Below are 8473 nucleotides of genomic sequence, written 5' to 3' on the forward strand. Positions count from 1 at the left end.
ACTTCCCAAAGCAAAGTAGAGGTGATACCACGGGGGGGACCGCACATGGAGTGAACCTTTGGCTCCTGCACTGGTACCTGACGATGCTCTGACCTGCCCACCCTGATCTTTTCAATCTTGGTGATCGTAAGCCCACTGCTGTTCTGTGTACATTATACACAGACAGCAATACTATATGAGTGCTCAATAATATTTTGCATTTGATTATATATCCCAGTAGATCTGTGTACTATACATACATACCTTTGCTACAAGCTCTATTTCCTAACAGCAGCTGTATACACACATATATAATAATCCTTTTTTTGCCTAAATCTTTTTCTCATCTTTTTCATTTCTTTTGATCTCTTTTTTGATTTGTTATCACACACCTGGTAGAGACTTTACACTGGTTGGCTGAGTTTCTACCAGCAGAGGCCAGTATACTGCTATAATATTTGCATTCACTGTGATTCTCAGTGCCTTCTTTTGTTATTAACAATACCATTTGTTTCCCTGGCTCAGTCTGTGGGATTCACTATACTTGATTTTCCAAATTCAAATGAATTTCCACACTCAGTTCAGGATGCATTAATGAGATTTCTCCAATTGATGCTTAAAAAAATATCATGTTTGCATTACTTACCTAGCCTGAGTAACATATTATGGATTCAAATTTTGGAAAGTGCTTTTCTTTTCCCTGTGTGCCAATACCAGCATTTAATATTCGGGGCTTATTTTTCTGATGACATAGATAATTAATGTAATTTCTATCTGACCCCAATCTAAATCTTTACTGGTTTTTTGTGCTATCTGTCAACAGACAATTGAACCAAAATCAGAGAATTTGTACTTCTTAGTTACACCTTACTATTTTTTCGTGGACTCTCATCTGCGATCCACGGAGCACAATACCACAGACGTGGGATTTGATGAGCCGTGCCTAACGCAGAAAGCAGATCCACCTATTTGTATTTAACTAATTCATCTCTTTCCTTGGCCCTGTAAACTGTCTTCATTCCTTTTATCTCTCTATCTCTCTTTCTCCTATTTTCGTATATAGGTGCACTCTCATTGGTGTACTTTCATATAAATTCTCTACTATCATACCACGCTGCCAATGCCCGATCTCGTCCGATCTTGGAAGCCAAACAGCGTTGGGCCGGGTTAGTACCGGGAGAGGAGACTTCCTGCGAATACCTGGTGTTGTAGAGCGGGGACTATTTCCCTTCCTATGTGAGTTGCGACGCCAACAGCAGTATCACCACTAATTCTTACTTCTACTAGATTTTCTCATATTTGAGGCTTACGACCAAACATTGTGGCTTACGTCAGAAAGTCAGGTCCTTTTTGAATGCAGGAGACTATCAATCCTTCAATTTAAGTAGCCCTATTGGGACGCACTTATCAAATAATCCTTTATGACCACTCCTCGGTCCCATCAATACAGATATTCTGTACTGGTCAGGGGAAATGGGGGTAAGACAATCAAATGTCTACAACCATTCCAATCACACATTGTGATTAAAAAGACCAGAACATTTTAAAATCTTTATGATTATATCTTTTTTCTATATGGATCAGCTATATGGGTAATTTCGTTTATAAACGTCAACATTAAAAGTTATGTCTTAAGTATTTCTTTTCATATGTTATAGGAATTTTCATTCTTTTCTAAAGAGTGCGCCAACACAAGAGCCTTCTCTCTCTCCCTTTTTTCAGCACCCACAACAGCGTCCAGACCGCTTTTTTGGCGAGGACCTGGGTCAATTGGCCATTAACCGCTAAGATTTTTGAATAAAGTTTCTTTTTGGGATGGCGCTGATGTAGGTGAGCCAGGGAGAAAAGTTCTGTTTCCAATTCGGTGACATGCTGTGCCTCTAACTTTTTCTGTGTTGATGAAGGGCTAATAAGGAAGCCACAGAGAGTAGCCTTATGCGCTTCCCAAAGCAAAGTAGGGGTGATACCTGGAGTAGCATTGTCAGTGTAATATTTTATCAATGTGTTAGTGATGTTGGCAATGTTTGATTTTTTTTAGAAGAAGGGATTCATTTAGACCCCAGGAGCGGGTGAGGGGAGGTGTATATGGTGCAGATAATTCAAGCACTACAGCTAAGTGGTCTGACCAAGAAATGGGGAGCGTCTGAGCACTGAGGATGGTTTGGGTCATGTCTCGGTCAACAAATATTATCAATACGAGTGTAGAGATCGACCAGTGGGGAGTAATGAGTAAATCCTCTCGCCGAAGAATTTAGAAATCTCCAGCTATCATATAAGTTATGAAGCAATAAGTTCATCTGTAAGAGTTTATATAGTCTGATATGAGCGGATAGAGTATTGCTAGGGTGTGACCTGTCCAGTAAGGGATCCATAGCAACATTACAGTCACCACCTATAATAGTCATGCCAGTAGGTAATTGTGAGAGGCGGTCAAAGAAGCCAGTAAAAAGGGAACACTGCTGCATACTAGGTGCGATTATTGAGGCGAGGATAAGAGGGGTCTGGTTGTATGAGCATGAAAGGATTATATAACGGCCATGGTCATCCGCTATAGAATTGAGAACGACTATAGGAAGGTCACGGCGTATCATTATGGCTGTGCCTCTACGTTTGGCGGGCATATTGGAGTAGTAGACGTATGGAAATTGTTTACAGATAGTAAGAGATGAGGGGGCTTAAAGTGGGTTTCCTGAAGTAGGATGATGTCAGATTTTTGACTGTTAAAGAATTGAATGGCCATGGCACGTTTAGTGGAAGCGTTGAGGCCGTTAGCATTAACCGATAAGACTTTTAGAGTCATGGCGGGAAAATATGTGGGTAGTGCATAATGACGGGCAGCCAGGGTCTGGGTCGGCTAGGGAAGGGAAAATCAAAAACAGAAAAGACAAGATAAAAAAAGGGGAGGGAATCTGTAGAGACATACAGAAGGGAGAATCATGAAAAAAAGAGTCATGAAAAAGAGGGGAGAGGAAATGTGACCAAGTGACATGGGGAATAAAGAGACTGACAGGAGTTTCAAATACAGTACAGACATGGAAAAGTATAACAGTCTAGGCATAATAATACATTGGAGGAATGAGTGACATCACAACCAAACTTATATAATCGTAACTACAATAAACAAATAGAATATTGTGGGATCAACTCCCGAGAACCCACGCATATCATAGAAACGGTAAAAAAAATAAGAATTTACTTACCGATAATTCTATTTCTCATAGTCCGTAGTGGATGCTGGGAACTCCGTAAGGACCATGGGGGAATAGCGGCTCCGCAGGAGACTGGGCACAAAAGTAAAAGCTTTATGACTAGCTGGTGTGCACTGGCTCCTCCCCCTATGACCCTCCTCCAAGCCTCAGTTAGGATACTGTGCCCGGACGAGCGTACATAATAAGGAAGGATCTTGAATCCCGGGTAAGACTCATACCAACCACACCAATCACACCGTACAACTTGTGATCTGAACCCAGTTAACAGTATGATAAACGTAGGAGCCTCTGAAAAGATGGCTCACAACAATAAACAACCCGATTTTTGTAACAATAACTATATACAAGTATTGCAGACAATCCGCACTTGGGATGGGCGCCCAGCATCCACTACGGACTATGAGAAATAGAATTATCGGTAAGTAAATTCTTATTTTCTCTGACGTCCTAGTGGATGCTGGGAACTCCGTAAGGACCATGGGGATTATACCAAAGCTCCCAAACGGGCGGGAGAGTGCGGATGACTCTGCAGCACCGAATGAGAGAACTCCAGGTCCTCCTCAGCCAGGGTATCGAATTTGTAAAATTTAGCAAACGTGTTTGCCCCTGACCAAGTAGCTGCTCGGCAAAGTTGTAAAGCCGAGACCCCTCGGGCAGCCACCCAAGATGAGCCCACCTTCCTTGTGGAATGGGCATTTACAGATTTTGGCTGTGGCAGGCCTGCCACAGAATGTGCAAGCTGAATCGTACTACAAATCCAACGAGCAATCGTCTGCTTAGAAGCAGGAGCACCCAGCTTGTTGGGTGCATACAGGATAAACAGCGAGTCAGATTTTCTGACTCCAGCCGTCCTGGAAACATATATTTTCAGGGCCCTGACTACGTCCAGCAACTTGGAGTCCTGTGAAACGCTGAAACCACCTTAGGGAGAAATTGAGGGCGAGTCCTCAGTTCTGCCCTGTCTGAATGAAAAATTAAGTAAGGGCTTTTATATGATAAAGCCGCCAATTCTGAGACACGCCTGGCTGAAGCCAGGGCTAACAGCATGACCACTTTCCATGTGAGATATTTTAATTCCACAGTGGTGAGTGGTTCAAACCAATGTGACTTTAGGAGACTCAACACTACATTGAGATCCCAAGGTGCCACTGGAGGCACAAAAGGAGGCTGTATATGCAGTACCCCTTTGACAAACGTCTGAACTTCAGGCACTGAAGCCAGTTCTTTTTGGAAGAATATTGACAGGGCCGAAATTTGAACCTTAATGGACCCTAATTTTAGGCCCATAGATAGTCCTGTTTGCAGGAAATGCAGGAAACGACCCAGTTGAAATTCCTCTGTAGGGGCCTTCTTGGCCTCACACCACGCAACATATTTTCGCCAAATGCGGTGATAATGTTTCGCGGTTACATCCTTCCTGGCCTTGATCAGGGTAGGGATGACTTCATCTGGAATGCCTTTTTCCTTCAGGATCCGGCGTTCAACCTCCATGCCGTCAATCGCAGCCGCGGTAAGTCTTGGAACAGACAAGGTCCCTGCTGGAGCAGGTCCTTTCTTAGAGGTAGAGGCCACGGGTCCTCCGTGAGCATCTCTTGAAGTTCCGGGTACCAAGTCCTCCTTGGCCAATCCGGAGCCACGAGTATAGTTCTTACTCCTCTCCTTCTTATGATTCTCAATACTTTGGGTATGAGAGGCAGAGGAGGGAACACATACACTGACTGGTACACCCACGGTGTTACCAGAGCGTCCACTGCTATCGCCTGAGGGTCCCTTGACCTGGCGCAATATCTGTCTAGTTTCTTGTTGAGACGAGACGCCATCATGTCCACCTTTGGTTTTTCCCAACGGTTTACAATCACGTGGAAGACTTCTGGGTGAAGTCCCCACTCCCCCGGGTGGAGGTCGTGTCTGCTGAGGAAGTCTGCTTCCCAGTTGTCCACTCCCGGAATGAACACCGCTTACAGTGCTGTCACATAATTTTCCGCCCAGCGAAGAATTCTTGCAGCTTCTGCCATTGCCCTCCTGCTTCTTGTGCCGCCCTGTCTGTTTACGTGGGCGACTGCCGTGATGCTGTCCGATTGGATCAATACCGACTGACCCTGAAGCAGAGGCCTTGCTTGACTTAGGGCATTGTAAATTGCCCTTAGTTCCAGGATATTTATGTGAAGAGACGTTTCCATGCTTGACCACAAGCCCTGGAAATTTCTTCCCTGTGTGACTGCTCCCCAGCCTCTCAGGCTGGCATCCGTGGTCACCAGAATCCAGTCCTGAATGCCGAATCTGCGGCCCTCTAGAAGATGAGCACTCTGCAACCACCACAGGAGAGACACCCTTGTCCTTGGAGATAGGGTTATCCGCTGATGCATCTGAAGATGCGATCCGGACCATTTGTCCTGCAGATCCCACTGAAAAGTTCTTGCATGGAATCTTCCGAATGGAATCGCTTCGTAAGTAGCCACCATCTTTCCCAGGACCCTTGTGCATTGATGCACTGACACTTGTCCTGGTTTCAGGAGGTTCCTGACTAGCTCGGATAACTCCCTGGCCTTCTCCTCCGGGAGAAACACCTTTTTCTGGACTGTGTCCAGAATCATCCCTAGGAACAGTAGACGTGTTGTTGGAATCAGCTGCGATTTTGGAATATTTAGAATCCACCCGTGCTGACGTAGCACTACCTGAGATAGTGCTACTCCGACCTCTAACTGTTCCCTGGACCTTGCCCTTATCAGGAGATCGTCCAAGTAAGGGATAATTAAGACGCCTTTTCTTCGAAGAAGAATCATCATTTCGGCCATTACCTTGGTAAAGACCCGTGGTGCCGTGGACAATCCAAACGGCAGCGTCTGAAACTGATAATGACAGTTTTGTACCACAAACCTGAGGTACCCTTGGTGAGAAGGGTAGATTGGGACATGGAGATAAGCATCTTTGATGTCCAGAGACACCATATAGTCCCCTTCTTCCAGGTTCGCTATCACTGCTCTGAGTGACTCCATCTTGAATTTGAACCTTTTTATGTAAGTGTTCAATGATTTCAGATTTAAAATCGGTCTCACCGAGCCGTCCGGCTTCGGTACCACAAACAGCGTGGAGTAATACCCCTTTCCCTGTTGTAGGAGGGGTACCTTGATTATCACCTGCTGGGAATACAGCTTGTGAATAGCTTCCAATACTGCCTCCCTGTCGGAGGGAGACGTTGGTAGAGCAGACTTCAGGAACCGGCGAGGGGGAGACGTCTCGAATTCCAATTTGTACCCCTGTGATACTACCTGCAGGATCCAGGGGTCCACTTGCGAGTGAGCCCACTGCGCGTTGAAATTTTTGAGACGGGCCCCCACCGTGCCTGAGTCCGCTTGTAAAGCCCCAGCGTCATGCTGAAGACTTGGCAGAAGCGGGGGAGGGCTTCTGATCCTGGGAAGAGGCTGCCTGCTGCAGTCTTTTTCCCCTTCCTCTGCCCCGGGGCAGAAATGAGTGGCCTTTTGCCCGCTTGCCCTTATGGGGACGAAAGGACTGAGTTTGAAAAGACGGTGTCTTTTTCTGCTGAGAGGTGACCTGGGGTAAAAAGGTGGATTTCCCAGCCGTCGCCGTGGCCACCAGGTCCGATAGACCGACCCCAAATAACTCCTCCCCTTTATACGGCAAAACTTCCATATGCCGTTTGGAATCCGCATCACCTGACCACTGTCGTGTCCATAAACTTCTTCTGGCAGAAATGGACAGCGCACTTACTCTTGATGCCAGGGTGCAAATATCCCTCTGTGCATCTCGCATATATAGTAATGCATCCTTTAAATGCTCTATAGTCAATAATATACTGTCCCTATCCAGGGTATCAATATTTTCAGTCAGGGAATCCGACCAAGCCACTCCAGCGCTGCACATCCAGGCTGAGGCGATTGCTGGTCGTAGTATAACACCAGTATGTGTGTATATACCCTTTAGGATATTTTCCAGCTTTCTATCAGCTGGTTCCTTGAGGGCGGCCGTATCAGGAGACGGCAACGCCACTTGTTTTGATAAGCGTGTGAGCGCCTTATCTACCCTAGGGGGTGTTTCCCAATGCGCCCTAACCTCTGGCGGGAAAGGGTATAATGCCAATAATTTATTAGAAATCAGCAGTTTTTTATCGGGGGAAACCCACGCTTTGTCACACACCTCATTTAATTCATCTGATTCAGGAAAAACTATGGGTAGTTTTTTTCACACCCCACATAATACCCCTTTTTGTGGTACTTGTAGTATCAGAAATGTTCAAAGCCTCCTTCATTGCCGTGATCATGTAACGTGTGGCCCTACTGGACATTACGTTTGTCTCGTCACCGTCGACGCTGGAGTCAGTTCTGGGTCTGTGTCGACCATCTGAGGTAACGGGCGCTTTAGAGCCCCTGACGGTGTTTGAGACGCCTGAACAGGCACTAACTGATTTGCCGGCTGTCTCATGTCGTCAACAGTTTTTTGCAAAGTGCTGACACTGTCACGTAATTCCTTCCATACGACCATCCAGTCAGGTGTCGACTCCCTAGGGGGTGACATCACTATTACAGGCAATTGCTCCGCCTCCACATCATTTTCCTCCTCATACATGTCGACACAATCGTACCGACACACAGCACACACACAGGGAATGCTCTGAGAGAGGATAGGACCCCACGAGCCCTTTGGGGAGACAGAGGGAGAGTTTGCCAGCACACACCAGAGCGCTATATATATACAGGGATAACCTTATATAAGTGTTTCTCCCTTCTATAGCTGCTGTATTTGTATTATCTGCCAATTAGTGCCCCCCCTCTCTTGTTTTGCCCTGATTCTGTAGCAGGACTGCAGGGGAGAGTCAGGGAGCCGTCCTTCCAGCGGAGCTGTGAGGGAAAATGGCGCTTGTGTGCTGAGGAGATAGGCTCCGCCCCCTTTTCGGCGGCCTTTTCTCCCGCTTTTTTTAGGAAAACTGGCAGGGGTTAAATGCATCCATATAGCGCAGGAGCTATATGTGATGCATTTCTTTAGCCATATAAGGTTTAAAACGTGTTTTATTGCGTCTCAGGGCGCTCCCCCCCAGCGCCCTGCACCCTCAGTGACCGGAGTGTGAAGTGTGCTGAGAGCAATGGCGCACAGCTGCAGTGCTGTGCGCTACCTTATTGAAGACAGGAACGTCTTCTGCCGCCGATTTTTCCGGACCTCTTCGCTCTTCTGGCTCTGTAAGGGGGCCGGCGGCGCGGCTCCGGGACCCATCCAAGCTGAGCCTGTGATCGTCCCTCTGGAGCTAATGTCCAGTAGCCAAGAAGCCCAAT

At 46.5% G+C, this 8473-nt stretch overlaps 1 pseudogene; it reads left to right on the forward strand.

The window, feature by feature from the left end:
* Positions 1-1075: 1075 nt before the first annotated feature.
* On the forward strand, positions 1076-1194 carry LOC134937817 (5S ribosomal RNA; annotated as a pseudogene).
* The last annotated feature ends 7279 nt before the right edge of the window (positions 1195-8473 follow it).

Source organism: Pseudophryne corroboree, chromosome 6, assembly GCF_028390025.1.
Source record: "Pseudophryne corroboree isolate aPseCor3 chromosome 6, aPseCor3.hap2, whole genome shotgun sequence".
NCBI classification, from domain to species: Eukaryota; Metazoa; Chordata; class Amphibia; order Anura; family Myobatrachidae; genus Pseudophryne; species Pseudophryne corroboree.